The 21,119-nt window shown below is 37.7% G+C and overlaps 1 protein-coding gene across 4 annotated transcripts in view; it reads left to right on the forward strand.

Annotated features, from left to right (window-relative positions):
- RAMP3 (receptor activity modifying protein 3) overlaps positions 1 to 21,119 on the forward strand; it is a 59,374-nt gene that overhangs the window by 26,025 nt on the left and 12,230 nt on the right. Inside the window, exon 4 of one of the 4 annotated variants that reach the window (XR_010387700.1) lies at positions 16,183 to 16,288. The exons of the other annotated variants lie outside the window; for them this stretch is intronic. The gene's annotated coding sequence lies outside the window, so the exon portion shown is untranslated. The remainder of the gene's footprint in view (positions 1 to 16,182; positions 16,289 to 21,119) is intronic. 4 annotated transcript variants of the gene reach the window in all.

Consider the following 21,119-nt stretch of genomic DNA (forward strand, 5'->3'; position numbering starts at 1 on the left):
ATTAGATTCTGCCTTTGTTTAATGCAGGCGAAGGGGCAGCATTTTGCAAGCCTCATGCTAAAATTGCTTCAAGAGTTAAAATACTCTATTGGAAGATTCTTCCAGTGTTTAAAGGTGACTGAAGTCTCTTTGAGTTCTCTTGACTTTCAATTATTGTTAACAATTCACCTTGCCTTTGTTCTTTCTGATTGCTCTTCCCCTTTTGTGTTGTTTTCATTCCCTGTATCAGAAAATTCCTGCCTATCTGTAGATATTATTTTGTCTGAAGAAATCTGCCAGTGTGATGCTTTTTTCTGTTTATAGAAATATGAAATGAAAATGAAATATTTCTGGGAAAATTATGTTCATTTTCCCCATGTGCAGCACCATAAAAAAATGCCAGGCTTTTCCAAATGCAACAAGAAAAATAGTTTACATTTTTACATCATATACAGTTTTTTTTAAACTTCTTTCTGTCACTTGTATTTGAAATTCTGTTTTAGAAGAGGGAGAGGAGAGAGAGAAATTTGTTTGGGAGTTCATTTGCTGAATTAAGTATTGATAAGGCATTCCTTGCCCAGACTACAAACTCATCATGAAGTTTCATGGCACTGTAAGAACAGCATATTTAGTTCTACCTTTCCTTTTTGGAAAAATTAAATTCCTTTGGGAATTTAACTGTGTTGAGAACAGACATTATGATTTGACATCATGCCTTATATGACAAGCATATAGGCTAATATCTTCCAGCTCACTGGAGGAACCCTGAGTGATGAGACTGCTTTTTTATTTGGAGTACTGTGACAAATTAATGAAGATATGGCATTTCTAGCAATGGTTACTTAAAATTCAAATATTTAAACTTAGTAGTATGTAGTCTACCGTGATTTTAAGTCTGGCCTCCAGCAGTAAAATTTGTCAGCTTGGAACAGATAGGGGGTTAAAACTAATTTAATTTTGTGTGAAGGAAACTTCTTCATATAGTAATTTCTGCATGGCACTCTTCGCTTACAAAGATCTTGCAAAATTAGGCCCTGTATCTTATATCATAATATAATTGTTCATGGAGCTCTGCTTTTTGTAAAACTATTTGTTTATGGAGGAGTTTTAGCTCTTCCTGGTAAATAGCTGTCCTTGATTTATGGAATCGTAAATAGCAATTACCTGTTTTCTTTCACTGTGTGGCCAAACTGTCATTAGACAGCTTTGGGTGATTTCAGTTTGCAGTAACTTAATTATACTGTAAGATTTTCTGACAGCTCTGTTACTTGTTTCTTAACTTTATTCTTAACAAACTTTAAGGGTTGATTTTTATTCTTTAAAAAAGCATCCTTTTGACTGATTTTAAACAGATGATGCTGTCATGTATAGCAACTAGTACTGGAAACCAGTGTAAGATTTTTAGCCTCCACAACTGATCTTGACTTTGCTAGAAATGTATAACAATCAAATATAAATGTTTTAAATTTCATGTAAAGTTTTACAGAAGCACTGTCTGGAAAATATTTCCTTATTAGTATATACATAATATTCTCATTTTTCTGTGAGGAAATTAGGACACAAAGCCTCTGGGTTAGGTTGTCAGAAAGTACTTGAAGGCTTAAATATGTTGGGGTCCGAGTGAGATTTTCAAATATGTTAAGTCATTTAGACATCATGAGGTTCAGTGTTTCATGCTTGGACACCAGAATATGAAAGACAACCAGAAATACCTAAATGAGACAGACATGTAAAACCTTCAAAATACAGCTGGAGATACTCATTGATAAAAGAGGAGGGGATCAATTGTTCATAGTTTTGCTTTAGTCCTCAAGGCTAAAATGTGGTTGTGTATTTTAAATGGCAGGAAACTATCACAGTATGCAGCAGCTAAACAAGCAGAGACTGAAGTGTGAGTGAAGGCTATGCAGGGAGTTAACGAAGGCAGATAGCCTTTTTGTTCACTAGAAGACTGAAAATTTCAGAAAGCTTTTTATTCTTAATGTGTTATATTTTTATTATTAATGTATTGTATTCTTAATACTTATCAACAACTGCTAAATAGGTAAAATCTGTATTTTTACTACTGTCCACTTACCCAAGACCATTATTAGCCATCAGGATTTTTTTTCATTACGCTGTATTTGATAAAACCTGGTCTGGTTATAATGGGACTATAGTCAAGGGGCCAGCTATTAATTCCTTAAGGAAGTGACCAGATGAAGATGAGGGTACCCAGAGCAGTTTTGCATGTACCTGAAAAATTTTTGCGTATTGTAGTTGCATAGATTATTTTCTATCATTAACTAATCAAAGGATTTTCTAAGGAATTCTAACTAGATCCTGGAAACAATTTTGCTAGAACAAACAGTCCCCATACAAATCTGTCAGTCTCTCCCAGCCCTAACCTTTATGGAAGTACAGAACTGCGATGTGCTAATTTTTGTTCTCGGTTGCTTGTTAAGCTTTTGACCTGCTCCCAGACAACAGTATCTCCTCTGTATTCTGTGTTACCATTTTCCAAACACTTCTGAGCGTTTTGATTAGCATTTCAGTAATTTTGAGGTCAGAGAGATGGTGTGGTCATCCAGTCTGCACTGCTGAATAATATAGGCCACAGAATCCACCTAGTAATTACTATTTTAAAACCCTAAGAGTGACTGAATATGTTATGGGAAGACATTGTTAATTTATATCTATCAAATGAATACTAATCCATTACATATGTAGGTACATTGTTCCAAACGGAAACTGCTTTCAGTGTTAGAGGAAAATGTGTGCCACATTTCTAATCAGTGTTTGCCTAACTTCAGTTCCTGGTGATTATACCTTCTTATGCCTTTCCCTGATGTAGTAAAATTCATTGTTACCAGAAATCCTTTATTCCCATATAAATATGTGCAAGTCACTTTTAACAACTTTTCAGTGTCTCTTTTTGGATAAATTAAGATCAATCTTTCAAAGTCTATCATGAGAATGTATGTATTCCAGACTTCTTGTGCCCTTTGCAAGTTTCAGCAGCTTTTCTTTTGAAGAATGGATTCCACTGTAGAATTGAATGTTTCATCCAGCAGTAGTTTTCATAATATTATATGCAAACTTTTTTTCTCTAATCCTACTGGGTATTCAGGTTTTTTCTTCTGCCAAAATGTGTACTGCATTAACTCTCTTAGCTGCATAATAATACCAATAATACCAGGAGCATATATTCTACAAACTATACATGATGTTATATCCTTCTCAGTGACTGGTATGATGTACATTATGTGTTTCTAGATCTATCATCTTGCTTTTTCCAGTGTTCCATTTAGATGAGTCCACATTCCTAAGTGATCCAAATCAGTCTGTGTACTGATTTGATCTGTGTAGCTACATCTTCTTTTCTTCCTGAGGCATTTATATACTATCTACATTTTTAGCAAAAACTATTTTGTTTTCTTCACATGATTGATTAAGATATTGGGCCCTCCTTGAATGGTGATTCCTTGTTTATCATTAGTTTTGAAGTTCCATTTATTTTTAATTCATGGGCTACCATGATTTTTCATAATATTTTTAACAGAATGTTTTAAGATAGTATTCAATAAACCATTCAGTCCTTAAACATCAATGAATGAAATACAGTGATTATAAGGAAGTAGACAGTATCTGCTCAGACAAAATTCCCAAAGGATTAATTTGAAAAATCCGGAAGAAATTATTACAGACTCCATGTATGCATTTCTGGTTGATTAGCTGCTGTGATAACAAACACTATATACATAAGAAATATAGATCTACATAGCATGTCCATGCAAAAAGTTTTAATAAAATTTATTACTAAAAAGGATACATATATAAAGAGCTATGACTAATTTGAAACCTTTACTTAGAAAGTGATATCAAGTCTTGCTACATTAACTTTAATCTTAACTATTGGTCAATCCTCCATTGCATTTCTTAAAGGCAAAGAGTTATACTACCTTTATTTCACAAGGGCATCCAGTAACTGCATTCAAAGACAACACCTATACAGAAAAACTGTGCGAATTAGCCTACATTATAGTACAACCCAGTCAACTACCCTGACTTTATCACATCGTTATATATAAACAATAAAGTGTATATTAGCAATAGGGCTAATAATGATGCTGTCTGACATTTACAGCTATGGAGGAGGCCTACTCTTTTTGCTGACAGACAACCAAACACCTTTGTACAGAAATATGGGGACTTCTTCATCACCAATTTGGACTTATTTAAATTTTTCCGTATTAAAATTCTTAGACTCTAAGAATACAGAAAAATAATGAAGGGGTAACTTTTGAAAAAGTGAAAATGACCATAGCATATTTAGCCATAGGATGTTTCCCTTCTTTGATTTGGCTCTTAGAGCTGATGCTTATTTTACTGAACTGCCAGAAGGACCTTGATTTAGGATCCTGATTAGGGAAAAGATGGACATTGTGTGCCTGGGGCACTGGACACCAAATGCCACTAAAGAATGTGACCCTGCCACCATTGCTTAAGCAAATAAATCAGGAAATCAAAAAAGAGGGCATAATGCTGCTTGACTCTGGACAGTGACCGATACAGTGAAGGGAGCGTTGTTCTACCTATGAGCAGAGCTGACCAATGTCCCTCTGATGCAGTTCAGGAGAAATGAGCCCAGAAAGTAATTTTCTTCACAGACATTCCTTTCAATGAAGGGAAATGGATACCTACATGTTTTGTACATCTCATATTCTCCTGCTGCACATTTATTCAGTTGTATCCTCACACGTCTGGTCATGCCAACAGTCCTCTCTTAATCTGAGTTCCCACCTAAGCATGCCAGCTTGGAGTTCATTGTCTAAGGAGTTCATCCCCAAACCAGTTTCTCATGGGAACGAAGCAAACTATGTCATGCTTTTCTGCAGCTAATTCAATAAATGCAATAACTGCTAATAATTCAAGATACAAAAAATAGCGCTGAGTTGCAATTTCCAGTGTTTGAGTCCAATAACCAGTTCCTGAAGAGAGAAACCAGCCCCAGGAAAATTTAATTGCTATTGGACTGAAATTGAGAAATGTAGGGTTTGATTGTTATCGTTGTCCTCTGAGTGAGTCATGTGTCATCTGTTTCAATGTAAGGTATTCTGGTATTTCCAGGCTATGTTGCTAGTGCAACAGTCGTCTTGCAAGTGTATAAAGTCACATACCTGTTACTCAGGGGAACTTCCAGCCAATCTTTCTGCATTTGCCAGCCAAGCAATAACTGTGAATTGAAAGGCTGAGAGTGAAATGACAATTTATGTTTTGGAAGAGAGTTCTGGCAGAGTAATGCATGTAATAAGGACTGGTTTCTCTGTTTTGGTGAAAGAATTAATTGTAATGGTTTTTGCTGTGGTCCCTGCATTTCCTTCTATCTCATCAAACCTGTATTTGTGGCTCAGAGACCCCCTCACGTTGCTGTGGGAGAATGGCAGTGTGGCACTGCTCCCTAATTCCTGGAAGATGTTAGAATTCTTATTTTTCTACACGTTTAAGTTTGGGTCCTTACCAGAAGAGGAAGAGGGCAAGGTCTGTCTTTAGTTATACGTCCGAAGCTGATTCATGTCATTGTAAGCGTTTGTGTATCTGATGGAATTCTGTTTTGTTATGAGCATGATGCGAGGTCTTGTTTCCACACTGATCAATCATTTTATTTTCTGTACTGCCTCAGCGTAGCTTTCCCAGAACCCTTTACATCAAAATGGATTATATAAACAGAAGCTTCAGTCATACTGAAAGCGATGAAGGAGATCCACCCATGTTCTGTACAGATGTTGAAGATTTGAAAAAGAAATTAACAAAAAAGATATGTATGACTAGAGCCAAATTTGATCTAATCTTCTGGAAAAATATCCTAAAATTCTTGCTCAATTTTAAAGTCAATGGGAGTTTTTCCTGTGTTACAATTTCACCTAAATAAACTAAACTAATTATAAAAGTAACTAGTTTGCAGAGGAACATGGTCAAATATTAAAGAAAAGAAAGCCAGATGACATTAAGATTAGCTGGAAAACAAACTGTAAAAGAAACACAGTGCAAACCCAGATGAAATGATATGTCTCCAGTTCTTAAAGCTTTGAACTAATAACCTCTGATGGCTGATTGTGTTATAAGAGCCTTCCAAACTGACTCATTTTCTTGGTCAGTTGTACAGGTTTTTTTCATCTTCACCATTGACTGCTGCAGGAAGTCTGATCTAGATCCTGATTAGTGATTGCATCCAGCTGCTAATATCAGAACATCTGTAGAAGAGAAATGTACCATGAAAATCTCAGAGAAACCACTGGGTTTGTTTTGCAGCTAAGGTGAGGCAATGATTGATAGATAATTCTTTCCTGTAATGACATACATATCTCACAGTTTGAAAATGGATAGCTTTGGCTTATTCTTTTCAACATTAGCAGTGAAGCCTAAATTCTGTTTTTTGGCATGTGATTTTCTGGCATGAAAGACAGAAGGAAACAAAAAAGTTCAGTTAACAGGAGCATGGTATTAATAAAGATGAGCTTTTGAAACGCTCTGTGCTCTTATTTGAGTGTGGAGTGTTGGTGGTGGTCTGGCATAGAGCTGGCACCTACATGCCTGCAACTAATGTTAGCGAGGCCCCTCTGAACATGCAGATCCAGTTAATAGGCAGCACTAGCTACTGCATCCTGAAGTAGAACTGGGGCTGCCTGGAGCTGGACCTTTAAGTAGCTGGCACACTATGGTATCAGATCCAGAGCAGTATTGATTAAAAGGAGTCCCACTCTTCCCCAGTTGTGGTGTGTGGGGCTATGTATGTGTATTTGCATTAGGATTCAGGTAGACAGGCTAGCACATTGGTTGTGTCTCACCTTAGACAAAGTTGTGATCAAACACTGCAAATGAGGAACGTGCTTGTACAACAAAAGCTAGCTGTGTTGTCACCTGGTCTCCAGATTCTGTATGTGTGTGAAGAGTAATTCTTTTTTATTCTCCTGGAGATTTACTGGGGAAGTGAACCAGAATTCCTTATTTAGCTTGCTATAGCCCCTCCCAGTTTTGTCAGCCCAGACTTTGTAGAAGAACATGTTATTCATTAGCTTAGTGTCTCTGTGAAGGAAGGTTTTAGAAACCTGCACTTTAGGTGGCCCCATATCTATATGATTTATTTACAGTTAAGTGTTTGATGCTCAGGTATCAAACACAAAACAGGGACTGTTGTGCTAGGATGCTAGCTCTCATTTTCTTTTTCTTTAGTAAGCTGGTCCTGCCCAGTTGTTTTATGTTATGATGGATACAGATAGAAGCAAGTAGCACGGGAACACAAACCTTAGCAGCAAAAGCAAATGCTCTTTTTAGCAACATGCTAAGTCGGACACAGCTAGCCAGAACTATTCCTGGGTGTGGTGAAACCTAGAGCATTAATCTTGCATGTGTCAGGAGCAGTGCTGAGTTGGAGAAAGACAGCCTTCACCCTTTGAATCTTCCAAGAACTCTTGGCATTGTGAGCCTACCTGACATCTGTCTTCCTCTGAGCTTCCCATACAGTTCTAGTTGCTGCATTTTTGCAACTCTCAATGAAGTTTAAATTCTGATCTTTTATCCTTTCTCTTTGCTCCTTCTTGTTCGCCTCCTCAAATATCAAAACTTACAGTAATTTTGTATTAAAAAATCCTTCTAAAAACCCCTAGAGGGCTTGGTAACAGTGGCAAACACAGGCTGGTACTAATTACCCCCAAGAACCTATTATTTTCCCTCTGTGATTCATGCCTTTCTTTTGAAAAGCAAAGAAAAGCAGCTTATAAATCAGTTAAGGTGCTGGCAAGTAAAACAATGGAAAAGAATGTCATATTTGAACAATTGTGTTGCCATCATGCTGGTGACTGACAATACCATTTTTTTATTGCAAGAAGAATAATGTTTGCCACATATTATTTTAAAAACTGAAAATAAAAGTACCCTACTGCTTGTGAAATCTTGCTAGTTTGCCAGATGTTGGGCCATGTTGAAATTATGTACCTTCACCTGCTGTTTGGAATTAGCCATTCTAGCTATGGAGTAAATGTGAAATTCATGTTAAGACATAGCTTTTCCCTGAATGAGGCTGTATTAGAATGTCTTTAAGAGGAACTGCATTTCAGATGAATCTCCATTATTTTCAGATCAAATATACTTGCTTTGTTTTATATTGTAGAGGTGAGAGTATGTCCTGATGAATGTGAATAAAGTGGTCACTTTGAATTCAGAGACCAGGATTGTGTATCAGGCTAATAGCAAGAATAGTCTGTTTATTACTACATAATTGCTTTCCTCCTAATAGATGCAGAGGCTGAAATATGGTTATTTACAATTATAATTTTTCTCCTTACTACACAGGTGGGGGGAAGATATTTTATAATACAGTAGACTCTGACTATTGGACAAATTGTTTCAACCATCAAAATGTCTACAGGAACATTAATAGGCATCCTTTTTTTTTTTTTCATAAATAGATGATTTCTTTGGAATATTGACTGTTTCACTCCCACAGCTGTGCAGGAACTGGAGACCCAAGCACCTCCGAGACATACTTATAAACATAAGCCATATGTTTTCAAATTATAAGGCAGTGTCACACGGTGAAAATGCAGCACTGAGTCATCATATTTTTTGGTTATTCTCCACAATTGTTTATTAAATTCTATAGGTGTCTCCTTAGCTTTGTTCTAGTTTTGGATGGCTAGGACTTAAATAAGTGGTTTACTGAATCACAGAATAGTTGGAGTTGGCAGGGACCTCTAGAGATCATCCTGTCCAACCCCCCTGCTCAAGCAAGGTCAGATAGAGCAGGTTGCATAGCACCATGTCCAGTTGGGTTTTGAATATCTCCAAGGATGGAGACTCCACAAGCTCTCTAGACAACCTTTTTCAATGTTCAACCACCCTGACAGTGAAGAAGTGTTTTCTTGTGTTCAAGCAGAATTTCCTGGGCAGTTTGTGCCCATTTCCTCTTGTCCTACCACTGGGGACCACGGAGAAGAGTCTGGCCCTATCCTCTTGACATCCTCCCATCAGATATTTATATACATTGATAAGATCCCCCCCGAGCCTTCTCTTCTCCAGGCTATACAGTCCCAGCTCTCACAGTCCCAGCCTTCTCATATAAGAGCTTCTCCAGTCCCTTATTTGTCTTTGTGGCCAGCAAAGGGCTTTAGTAACTCCATGTCTTTCTAATACTGGGGAGCCCAGAATTGGACCCAGCACTCCAGATGTGTCTCACCAAAGCTGAGTAGAGGGGAAGGGTCCCCTTTGTTGACCTGCTGGTCACACTTTTCCTAATACAGCCCAGGATGCTGTCTGCCTTTTTTGCCACAAGGGCACATTGCTGGCTTATGTTCAACTTGTCGTCCGCTAGGACCCCCACGTCCTTCTCTGCAAAGCTGCTCTTGAGCTGGTTGTACCCCAGCCTGTACTGGTGCAAGGGGTTATTCCTCCCTCAGTGCAGCACTTTGCACATCCCTTTGTTGAACTTTATGGGCTCCTCTCTGCCCATTTCTCTAGCCTGTCAAGGTCCCTCTGAATAGCAGTGCAACCATGTGCTGTATCAGCTGTGCCTCCCAGTTTTGTGCCATCTGCAAACTTGCTGAGGGTCCACTAGCTCCTGTCATCCATGTCATTAATAAAGATATTAAACAGTATTGGTGCCAGTATTGATCTCTGGGGCACACCACAAGTCCCTGGTCTCCAGCTGGACTTTGTGCTGCTGACCACAACTCTGAGCCTGGCAGTTCAGCCAGTTTTCAATCCACCTCACTGACCACTTACCTAGCCCACAGTTTGACAGTTTGTCTATGAGGATGTTATAGCAGACAGCGTCTAAAGCTTTGCTGAAGTCAAGGTAAACAGCATCCACTGCTCTTCCTTATCTACCAAGCCAGTCATCTCATCATGGAAGGCTATTAGGTTGGTTGAGCATGATTTCCTTTTTGTAAATCCATGCTGACTACTTGCAATCACCTCCCTGTCCCTCATGTGTCAGGAAATCATACCCACGATTTGTTTCTCCCCGTCACCTTCCCAGGGATTGAAATGAGGCTGACCTGCTTGCAGTTCCCTGGATCCTCCTTTTTGCCCTGCTTGAAGATAGATGTGACATTTGTTTTTTTCCCGTCCTCAGGAACCTTCCCTGATTGCCATGACCTTTCAAAGATAATTGACAGTGGCTTCTCAATGACACTGGCCAGGTCCCTCAGCACTTGCGGGTACATCCCATCAGGGCTACGCTTGGGGTGATTCCACTTCAGCCCCGTTTTGTTGATGAAGAGGTCTCTTCTGCTTATGTCAACGCAGACCCTTTGATTGCCAACCCCCTCCACCGCTTCCTTCCTTGGTCATTATCTCTCACCCTCATCATTCCTAGTTTACATGGGATTCAGTTAAAAGTCTTTGTATAGAAGTCATTGCTGTGAAAATGAAATCCATGTTTGAGAATTCCAAGTAAGAGACTGAATAAGCATATGGCTTTGGAAACTCATTTCTAATTCTTTTCATCTTTAGTGCAAAGTTACGGCACTGCATACCTAAATTAGTTGTTGTGGCCACCTTACAAGATGCAGAAAGGTAGCAAAAACATTTGCGAACATCAATTTTTTAATGGTCTATTCTAAATATGACTATATTATGACTATATTATTATATTATATAAATAATTTTAATGCTATATTAAGAACACTGCCATTTATGAACCTCTGAAAACCTGCAGACCATTTTGCTTATAAATGCAAAATTATCACTTTGTTCTGCAGCATGTTGTAGAAATAGCTATACTACAAACTAACTAAGCCTTATTAGTTTTTCATCTAATGCTAATTTGGGGGTTTTGCAGGTTCAGACACTGAGAAATCTTGCTTTGCAAAAAAAAAAAGATTGCTCTGAAGAGCTTCTTTGAGACCATTAAATGAGTTGAATGAATAGGATAAAGGGAAATTGGCTAATCTTTTGGGAGTCTGCTGAATTTAACACAAACTTCCAAAAGCTCAGATTTGGTGAACTAAAACAATGTTATTAATTATTTATACCATAACACATGTTGTAATTTCAGTCTACAGAAGCCTTACCTCAGGGAAACTGTTCCTGAGGAATGGGGAGGAGAGAAAATGATTTCAGTTTGTTCTTCTTCAAAGATAACTGTTTCTTTCTCGTTAAACCTATGGAGACTCTGGGACTGGCATTGTGATAATGATGGCTGTATCATGTCAAAATAGCATTCTCTTGCTGCCTGTTCTCAGTCTCTCCAAGGTTAGTGAAGCATCAGACCTTCCTGTTCTTCCATTTCACTCCATTCCACTTTTGCAAATTTTTGTAAAAAGTTTAACTTATATGAGAAAAGCGAGGTATTTTCTGAGCCTGCTACTGAGTAGGGAAAAAAAATGACCTCTCCATCATTAATAGAGGAAAGCTCATTGATTCTTAATATCAGATGCCAGTTTTTCAAGTTTTTTTTTCCAGCAATTTTTGACATTTGTCACATTTATTTGATCATTGTTAAAAAAAAAAAAAAGAAAATGAAATCTGATATTTGCTGTTTACCAAAAGGTCACCCATGTAAATATTGATAATTCCTTCTTAAGGCTCTGAGAGAGTTTTCAACACTGGTGAAGTTAAGGTGAGCAGAAGTCACCAGTTATATTGCTATATTAGCAAGGCTGCTGTAAGACAAGCTGATATGTGCCACAGTAGATGCATCTGACAAATGGCTGGTAGCTTGCACCTGCAAGGTTGGATCAGTATGTCGGTGCTTTCTTTACCAAATCAATTAACAAATAGTTCAGGATGGAACAATATAGTAAACCTAATGAATAAAGCTGCTCACAAAGAGAATGTAAAACATTTAGAACTGATGTTGGAAAGCACTTCCCAATGAAATCTCCTGTCTGTCAGCTGGTATGCTCTTTCAACAGCTTGCATGGCTTATTTGAATTTTATTATAGCAAGATCAGTAACAGAAAACTGTCTTTGTGGAGCTTATTATGAAAGATCATATTTAAGTATAAGCAATACGTAAGTTGTTTGTTTAATTTTTTTTTGGTGGTAAAATAATACAGCATAACTGATAGACTGGTATCAATTTGGCAATGCAACTATCAAGCACAGTATATTTTTAGAGGCAGTGAAAATGAAAAAGAAAATAAATCCGTGTTATGAAAATGAATACTTGATACAAACTTTTGTGGTTCTTCTGTTTTGTTTTGCAAGACAGTTTCTACATTCTTGTTTTCTAAATGAATCAACCACGAATATATAATAATGCAGATTAACTCAGCAGAGGCAAAAAAATGAATTTTCTTGCTTCAAGCTACATGTGGTATTAGTCATGTGGTTAACTGTTGACAGCACAACGAAGTACGAATTAATGCTACCCATTCGTTCTGTATTCAGGGCCTTGTTTCAGTTATAGAAGTTTATTATATAATCATACTTTAAAGAAGTATTTTACATTGCTAACTGACAAGGCTTTGGCATTTCTATTTACCCCTGCAAAAAATCTATAATTCAGTGTTGGAAAGCAGTTCTCAGACAAGAAATGCAGCATTCTGCATTCTTAAAGAGATTAGTCACCTTTTTCAGGCTATTGTAACATTTGCAAAAGGAAGATATGTTGCTGGATTCATTGATGAACTTAATGACAATGTATGAAATGGCCGAAATACTTAAGAAAAATGAAACCTGAGGATAGAGCAGGTTCATAAAATTAAGCATTTTTTTTCTATGATGAGAGATGAATGTATAAGGAAGAGTAGAAAGAACAAAGAAAGTATTAAGGGTAGAAAAAACAAAGTTCTCAAAGACAGAGTGCATAAGTGAACAATTAAGAACACCTTTCTTTTCAGCTTCCAAGGAACTGATATTTTGTATTTCTCTTGGGTACACAAATTGTGGGATTGTGAGTTAATCATTGAGCCCCTGAGTCTGAGTTTATTCTCCAGGAAAATAGATTAAGGTGCAGAATAATCTTAAAGTGGTCTATGTTATGTGGAATTTATCACGTTGCACTGTAATTTATCATGTGAATATTTGCATCATATTCTTGGGGAGTACATATGCCTAATACATATCTATAGTGACATGTAGTGTACAGGTGTTAGGTATTAATGTTACTTATTTACCTAAAAAATAGGTACAAAAATCATTGTATCTATTTTCACTTACAAGTAAGATTTTTTCTGCCTTTGACTGTTAATATGTAAGGAACAGATTTTTCTTTTTACATTCAAAATGAAAATAAGACAATGATTTCTTTTCATCATGCGAAGAGGAGTTAGATAAGGCTCAAAAAGTAAATATACTACTTCGCCAGTCACAGCACTTAAAAATTAACAGAAGTCCATAATAGCTTTCTTATGGCAGGGGCTAGTACTCTTTCATAGGTGATGGGCTATATTACACTGCTCTTTCTCAAATTAAGGTAGAGCAGGAGCCAGGAAGATGTTGCTGTAAACACAGCAGTGTCAGGAGCTGAAAACCAGCTTCCTCTCACAGATGAATCTCTCAAGATGCCATGTCTTCCTGTTCCTGACCCAGAGCCAATCTTTTTGACTGTCATTCAACATCTCCTGGCATAGTAATTTTTGCACCTACTTACGAGGTTGCTGACCTGCCTTTAAGGAATTCCAGGGAGTGCTGCACATTCATGTCTTCCATAAACGAATGTGGAGAAGGGATAGGGACTTCTGGGCCCACCATCTGCTTCAGTTTGTCTGTGTGAGATGTCAGCACAGGTTAGAGAAGCCACTCAGTGTGACAAGAAGTTACTTAAGAAGAGGGCATGTGTCTTTACTACCATGAGTAACTGTTTTTCTTGCATATGGAATAAATTGGAGTGGGGAGAGATTATGATGACTGGAGGAGAAATATGGATAATATCAAAGGGATATTAGTGTTTATTAAGTATTTACTAGAATGTGTACAGTACCCTTGAAACAACAGCAAAAAAAATCCACCTCTGATGTGCAAGGTGTACAGCCTTTACCTTCAAAACTCATGTTCAAATATAATATTGTACTTAAATAATAGTTAAGCGGTGCTTTTCTATACACAACTCTTCCCCATCAGATTTTGATGCTGTTTGTTAAATTCTTTTAATGTTATTACTGTTCCTCTTGTTCTATGGATAATTTTTCATGGAATTTGGTCTTATTTATGAATTGTCCAGGGACAGATTGGAATTTTTAAGAATGTGTTTGTTACTTAGAACTGCAGAAATCATCTGCTTATTAACTAGTCTAGTAGATTATATGATTTGAAGTTTAAGATCTATAATTAGTCACCTGATTCCTTACTCTCATTATTTCATTTCTGACTGGATCAGAAAACAACTACTGCTCTGCTCCCAAAACAAATGGATTTTGTAATTATAGGAATTTTATCTGTGTATGTAAAACCCATTTTTCCATGAATAATCAGACAAAATCTCAGTTTTTTGGAATGCTCACAAAAATTAAGTAGGATGTGAAAATTATGGTGGAAAATTCTACTTAGAAGCAGATGAATTATTTTCATATTTTAGTTATTTATCACTCTGTGCATATGCACCAGTGGATATTTCTCAAAGTATAAACCTAGTTGACCTCTGATTTATACTTCACAGCTGGATATCATCATATATTTCTCTCCCTTGTTTCCACCTTAAGAAATGATGCTGTGGAGTTTTAAAGGGCTTGTGCTACTTTGGACTAAGTGGAGTCTATTAAAACTTCCATTCCAGCAGATGAGTCTTTAATATCCTTTCAAAAATAGGATCTGAAGCAGTTGTTTTTAGATGAAAGCTGAAATGAATGAGAAGGGCTCCCACTTATTTTATTATTTCTTTCCTCTGAATTTTTGACTCCTGGTCAGAAACATGACTAAGTTCACAGGTGCCTTTTCGGAATTGCTGTCGGGAGTAGTACTGTGTAGTACTGATCTTATTTTTTTTGCTTGCGTGTCCGCTTGGCTCAGCTAGGTGGAAAGAAAATTGGAAATGGCTAGTTTAGAGCAGTGCTGGGCTGGGGACCACTCTTCCCTCCTAACTCTGGCTCCTTCCTAGATGTTGTAGGACTGGATTGAAGCAGGTTAAGTGTTATGTTTTGGAGGCAATAAGCCATTATTCTTAGCAGACTTTAGGAGGTGAATGAACAAAGTGTCTGATGCCTCTGGGAGAGAGCTGACTTGTCTCATGAAATGGCTGATGTTGATGACCGACCTGAATACCAGCATGTAACTAGTGCATTTGCACTTGAGCTGACTGGAGCAAGGACTGTGCAAACAAGTGGTGACTGTAATGGTTGTACTAGGGGTAGGAAGTGAGTTTAGGTAGATAGAAGCACGTTGGTTGAATATTTCTCCATCACTGAAGGTGGCGTATCTGAGTGTAATTCTCAACTAATTTACTTTTGATGTGATGCTCTTGGCTATACAGACAAGGTGTAGGATTCATCTATCCCAGGTGCTAGTTGTCCTGTACTCCCTTCCTAGTCAATAGAAACCTAAAGAAGATTGGCTGAAAGAGGTCATACACATCATGCCCTAAAATTACTCTTCTGTCTCCACTGACTATAAACTTTTTGAGCATGGAGAAGTTTGCTTTGAATCTAAATTGGCAAAAAATAGTGGAAATGCATCTTCAGATGGTGTTAGTAGCTTGGATTGTCAGCATTGTCACATTCACAGCATCTGCTGCTTTTTTCTGTGTTTTGTTTTTTCCTTCTTTCTTTCCCCTGGAGCAAGTCATATACTTTTTGGCTTTAAGCAAGTTTCAGTGCAGGACCAGCAGAGAAGATGAGCCCACTGCTTCCCAGGGTTCTCATCTCCTTCATGCTTGGGTTTTTGAAGGAGGATACACACTGGAAAATGCTAATGGTTTTCTTAATGAGACTGAAGGGAGAGGCAAAGCTGATAGCAGAGAAAAATTTCCAAATCTTAGCCTGATTTTGCCTTTGGCTTGACATATTTTGAAATAAACTGAGTTGAATAGAGAAATAGCTGATTGTAATAGAAAAAAAGCAGATGAGGCAGCAGTAATTCAGAGATAGTGTGTTTATGTTTTTTGGCACTGAGAAGTATTTATTAGAAATAAAAACATAGTCTAGTCATTTGGATTTGTATTTTGAAGTACTTTCTGCTTTCCTTCACAAGTTCTAGTAAAAGGAATAAAATTTTAGATGTAAAATTTCAAATACTGATGGGTGTAATGACACAAAAGCATGTGATGTGTTTGCATGTCTGCCCCAGAAATATGTCATCTCCTTTCACGAGAAGCCCATGAAGATGAAGGGATTCCAAACCTCTCCATTAATTGCCCATGGTGACGACAGAAGTTTTGAAACTGGATCAACGAGTAAGAAATGTTAAAGTTTCCATTTCATTTACAGAAACACGAGCTTGATGACTTTGATTCTAAGGGGTAGGTATGTAATGATGCAGTTGTGGTCAACTCATCTTGCTTGATATATGTATGTGTGGTCGAGGAGAAAGCACACATCTTTAAGATCAGGGTGTGCCCTGCCATGTTGTCTGACCAATTATATTTTTCCATAGGGTATATTTTAGTTGTATAGTTGACAGGAATTGCCAGGAATTTCACAGCTTAACCCTGTTAAATTCTGAACCATATCTCTTCTTTTCTCCTTGCCTTTTCTCCATTTTGTGTACTGGTGCTTTAAATATTAGGTGCCTCATGGTTATGTGTTACTGGAAAAGTTAAAAAAAAACATTTTCTAATGAAAATGTTCTAGATTCAGATATTACTTTAAAGCAGAGGGGAAAGTTTGTGTTAAAGATACCATAGGTTCACATAGAAAATGTTGGTAAGCTTACACCAGACAACAGGAAATTGAGACACTAATTAGTGGATTAGTGGAAACAGGAAAGATGTCTGATGACAGCTGGAAACACAGGACACAAGTCTTGACAGAGCTGTTTGATAATTCTAGCCAAAGTACCGTTTTTAGAGCTCTGTATTAAGGACTAGTCACACTGATGTAGCCACTCCACATGTCAAGTCTTTGGAAAGCAAACTGCAGAGGAGAAAATAAGTCTCCCTATAAAAACAACTCTTTTGGAGCAAAACCTATGTGAATCTGTGAAAATTCCGTAATTTATTTTTACAGTAGTTGGATGTCAGCCTTACAGGTGTACATGTGATGGTCTGAAACACAGTGTTACCTTGAGGATCTCTTCAGCTTTAGAAGCAAAAGAACTTAAAGTGGATGCAACTCCTCAGCCTTTGCGAGGATGTGACTACTTAGGAGGTTCCTGAAGTATGCAGAAGCTTGAGAGCCTTCCTCCAACAGCTCTTTTGATTTACTCAGTGCTCTCTGAAGAGAGAACTGCATCTCAATTTTTGTTTAACAAGGAATGTGGCTGCTGCTGCCATCTCCGTAGCTGCTCTGATTGCAGCACTGCCCACAGTGCATTTGGAAGCACTGAGCAGTGTTCACACGTGCATCAGAACCTCTTCTGTTTTCAGTGGACCTATTTATTTTTATGGAGATATTAATCATCAGTTGAAGAAGTCTTTTATCCCCATACACAGTGAAAGGAGGCCATGAACAAGTAGATCATGTAGATCATAAAGCTTTTTTCTGGCAGCAGTGCCTCAGTTCTTTGAAGGAGATACTGTTCCTTGGCAGATTAGCTTTTCTGACCAGAGGCTTTTTGGTTATTGTTAGTAGGTCCTGCCAGGCAGTAATGTATTACCTGCTCTCCATGAAAAGTATTCAGTGATTGGAGACTATTAAATGTTAAGAGAAAGAACAGGCTTATGCAGAAATTCTGTTCGCTGTAACCTGTTCTCCTTATTGGCTGTTCTAATTCCTGTTCATTAAAGATATGCCTAATGAAATTATAGCATATGATAGCCTGAATAAAATAACAATTCTGTATACCATCCTTGCTGCCAAACTGAAAATTTATTCTGTTTGCTATGCATTGAAGATATTTGCTACTGATAAAATTCTCCCATTCCAGAGAAAGCAAAAAACTATTAGAACATTATTTTTTAATGTTCTTAAGAAATCTTTCTTTTCCTCACAAACCTGTGTTATATCACGCAGGCTTGGAAGTACTCAGTGTTTTTTATAAAATTTCTTTAGCACTCAGACCCGTGTTATTGGAGTCAGACAGATGAAGTTTCAAAGTAACACTCCAGTATGAATTAATTAGGTTGATTTTGGAAGGGAGGGTTGTTTCCTTTTCTCAAAGAAGAATAAATGCTGAACAGTATTGAATTTTAATTGTTTAGGATAATGTCCTTGGATCAAGAAAAGTGTGTTCTCATACTTAGGATATTTAATACAAACAATTAAATGTTCTGAGCCATTGAGCTCTCTTGTGCTTTTGTACATTTTCTCCTTTCACCACCCTCGTAAGCTGTATTTTTGTTCTCTGCAGACTGTTAGCAAGCAAATACCTATTCGTGCATGGAAAATTCATGCATACATAGCCAGCTACCCGGGAGGTAAAGAACAATGCTGAGCAAGAAGTAAGTGACAAGTGTAAGGAAAGAAAGCATATATTTTAGAACAGTATGAATTCAACAATTAGCCTTCAGGGACATTGTTTGGGATCCTTTAGTTTTGTTGTCTCTGACCCTGCTTACCTGAAGATATCAAGAAGTATGTCAAGTCCCTCATCCCTCTGTTTTTTCATTTATTTTCACTTTTCTTTTTTTCTAAAGAAGATGGGGGAACAATAACAGTCCCTGAAACAAAAGATTCTTGGTAATCTTGTACAAACGTTGCTATGGCATTCCTTAGACTTTCCGTGGTATTGCTTTGAATACAAATGGGATAGGACTTGATTGATAAGGAAACTTATCACCTGTCTAGATGATGTGAGTCTTGCTATTCTTGTTTCCAAGAAGGGCTGAAAACACATGACTCTTCGCAGAAGCATGAAAAACATGCATTTACTACTAAGATGGGATGCACCCCATTGGCTGCAGTTCTGCAAATAAGATCTGAATTAGTCAAATGACTGCAAGCAGGTTTGTTGTCTTGTTCATGTGAGTTACTGCTTTGGAAGTCGGAAAAGGGCCGCTGCTCTGGGTTTCCGAAGAACAGGCCTCTCACAGTGGACAGGTCCACCTAAAAGCTTAGCATCAGCTGCAGTGTAATGTCAGCTCAGCTGCCCTCCTTTAAACCAGATAGGCTGGGGATGACACCAGTCCACTCACAGGAGAACAGAGCTGAGCAAAGTTGTCTGCAGAACTGGGATAGATTAGCTTGTTCTGAGGTGCATGTAGGTAAGGCTGAGCTGTTTCTAATATTCAGGTTGTCTAGTTGAAAGTTACTTTGGTATAACTGTATTGCATTGCATTGGTTTAGTGACTTAAATATAAACTGATCTACAGATTGAAAAAGGATCTTTATAATTCATTTGCTATAGGAATAATGGGTAGGGACCCATGTTGTATAGCTCGAATTACTTGTAAAATTGCTGTGTTAGAATTACTGAAGTTCTTTTCAGAGAATAGTTCCTGAGAAACGATGTCTCGCTGCTTGGCCAGATTAGTACAGTTTGTTCCCATGCCACTTCATGATACCGAAGGTAGGAGTTATTTGACAACATTATGTAGGCTGTTTACAATGAAGCTTTTTACTACCCTTCTCACTAGAACACCACCTCCTTTATCTAGGTCTGGAAGTGCTTATCTAAATAGCAATAAAATATTATTGCTGAGGAATTACATTTAAGGTGTGTGGCTTAACTGTAATGTGATTTTTCCTCTGGTTGAATCTGAAGATTGTGATTTTTGAGTGATTTGGCTGTAGGAGGAACTCTCTTCCTATGGGAACACTTTATTTCATTAGACCTAAGTTTAGCAGATCGTTGCTGCAATTTAGCACTGACCGCTCCCATGTTATTTTGCCAGTAAAACAGGTAATGTCCTTTTCATCTACATTTGAAATAACTGGAGTAGGATTAATTCCTGAAGGAATAGTTGCTAATTAATTGCTGCAGAGTCTGTAATTGTTTGACAGAGGCCATCTCTCTTGCACATCTGTGGGTGTTTTGCCAGGGGTCACAGTATTAGAGAAGGCATCTCTGTGTTTTAGTATGCATTTGTTTCGTTACTGAGGCTTGGTCATTCTAAAGAATTGACCCAGGCACACCACAAACTCTGCTGCTGCTTATGCAGATTTCTGTCTTTTAAGCTGCACCTCTGCATCATTTTGCCTACTCCAAAGCTAGCAGCACAGTATGTCTTTCCAAAAGCAGAGTTTGCTTCTGCATTATGGGAAAAAAAAGCTGATAGCCCTTGGAGAGAGTAGAAAACGGCATCAATTGGTAACACCTGCAACAGCAGTACCTCATATAACCTTAGGTGTTTTGAACTTCTTCTGAATGATCAACTTATTTAGAGCAAATAAATGCTATTGACCTCTGGCCTGTATTCAAATAGGAATATTTCCAATTCCACGTATATGAAGAAGAGATTTCCTTTTGTGGGGCAGAACTCAAACACCTGTCTACTGTTAAATGTAGTTATTTATTTCCTGACTCATTATTTTCTTCTCTTTGAGGTAATCATTTTAATGGTAAATTGTGAAAGGGAGAAACAGTAGGTGTGAAAATTAAGTTTAAAGTAGCTGCAAAAGTATTGTGAATTCTTCAATCTGTTTTACCTCTTTACCTTTATGAACTTATTTGTAGCATATCCCAAAAGTATGGTTTCAAGCTGTTGAAATATGCAAGCTCTGTGTAACATAAATTCTTTTCTATAGCTTTCCCAGAACTGTAAAAAACTTAAAATTGGTAAGCGATTTGTTGAATGTAGATAGGGTTTTGATCTATGAGTGAAGAATACAAACTTCATGTTTTTGCAGGGGAATTAGTGAGATCAAAGCAAAATGTAATGAGTCCCACCTCTATTTTGTGTCAAATTTCTGGTATGGTGGTGTGGTTTACTTGCTGTGCCTTGCTCCAGGAGCTTTCTCTGCTAGTAACCCAAATCAGGTCACTGTTAAAGCGTGTCAGAGGTCTGATCCAGCCTGCATGCTGAGGTTTGCTTTGTGGGAAAACAAAGTGGGAGAGGAGGTACGTTCCTCTGTGGAATTAGTTTGTCACTGAATTCCCCTTAACCTAGAAACTGGAATGCAATCTCCAGTGATGTGAATGTAATTTGAATTTATATCGAAGTCTGAACGAACATTCAGGAAACCAAG

The sequence above is a fragment of the Dromaius novaehollandiae genome, chromosome 2 (assembly GCF_036370855.1).
Source record: "Dromaius novaehollandiae isolate bDroNov1 chromosome 2, bDroNov1.hap1, whole genome shotgun sequence".
Taxonomy (NCBI): domain Eukaryota; kingdom Metazoa; phylum Chordata; class Aves; order Casuariiformes; family Dromaiidae; genus Dromaius; species Dromaius novaehollandiae.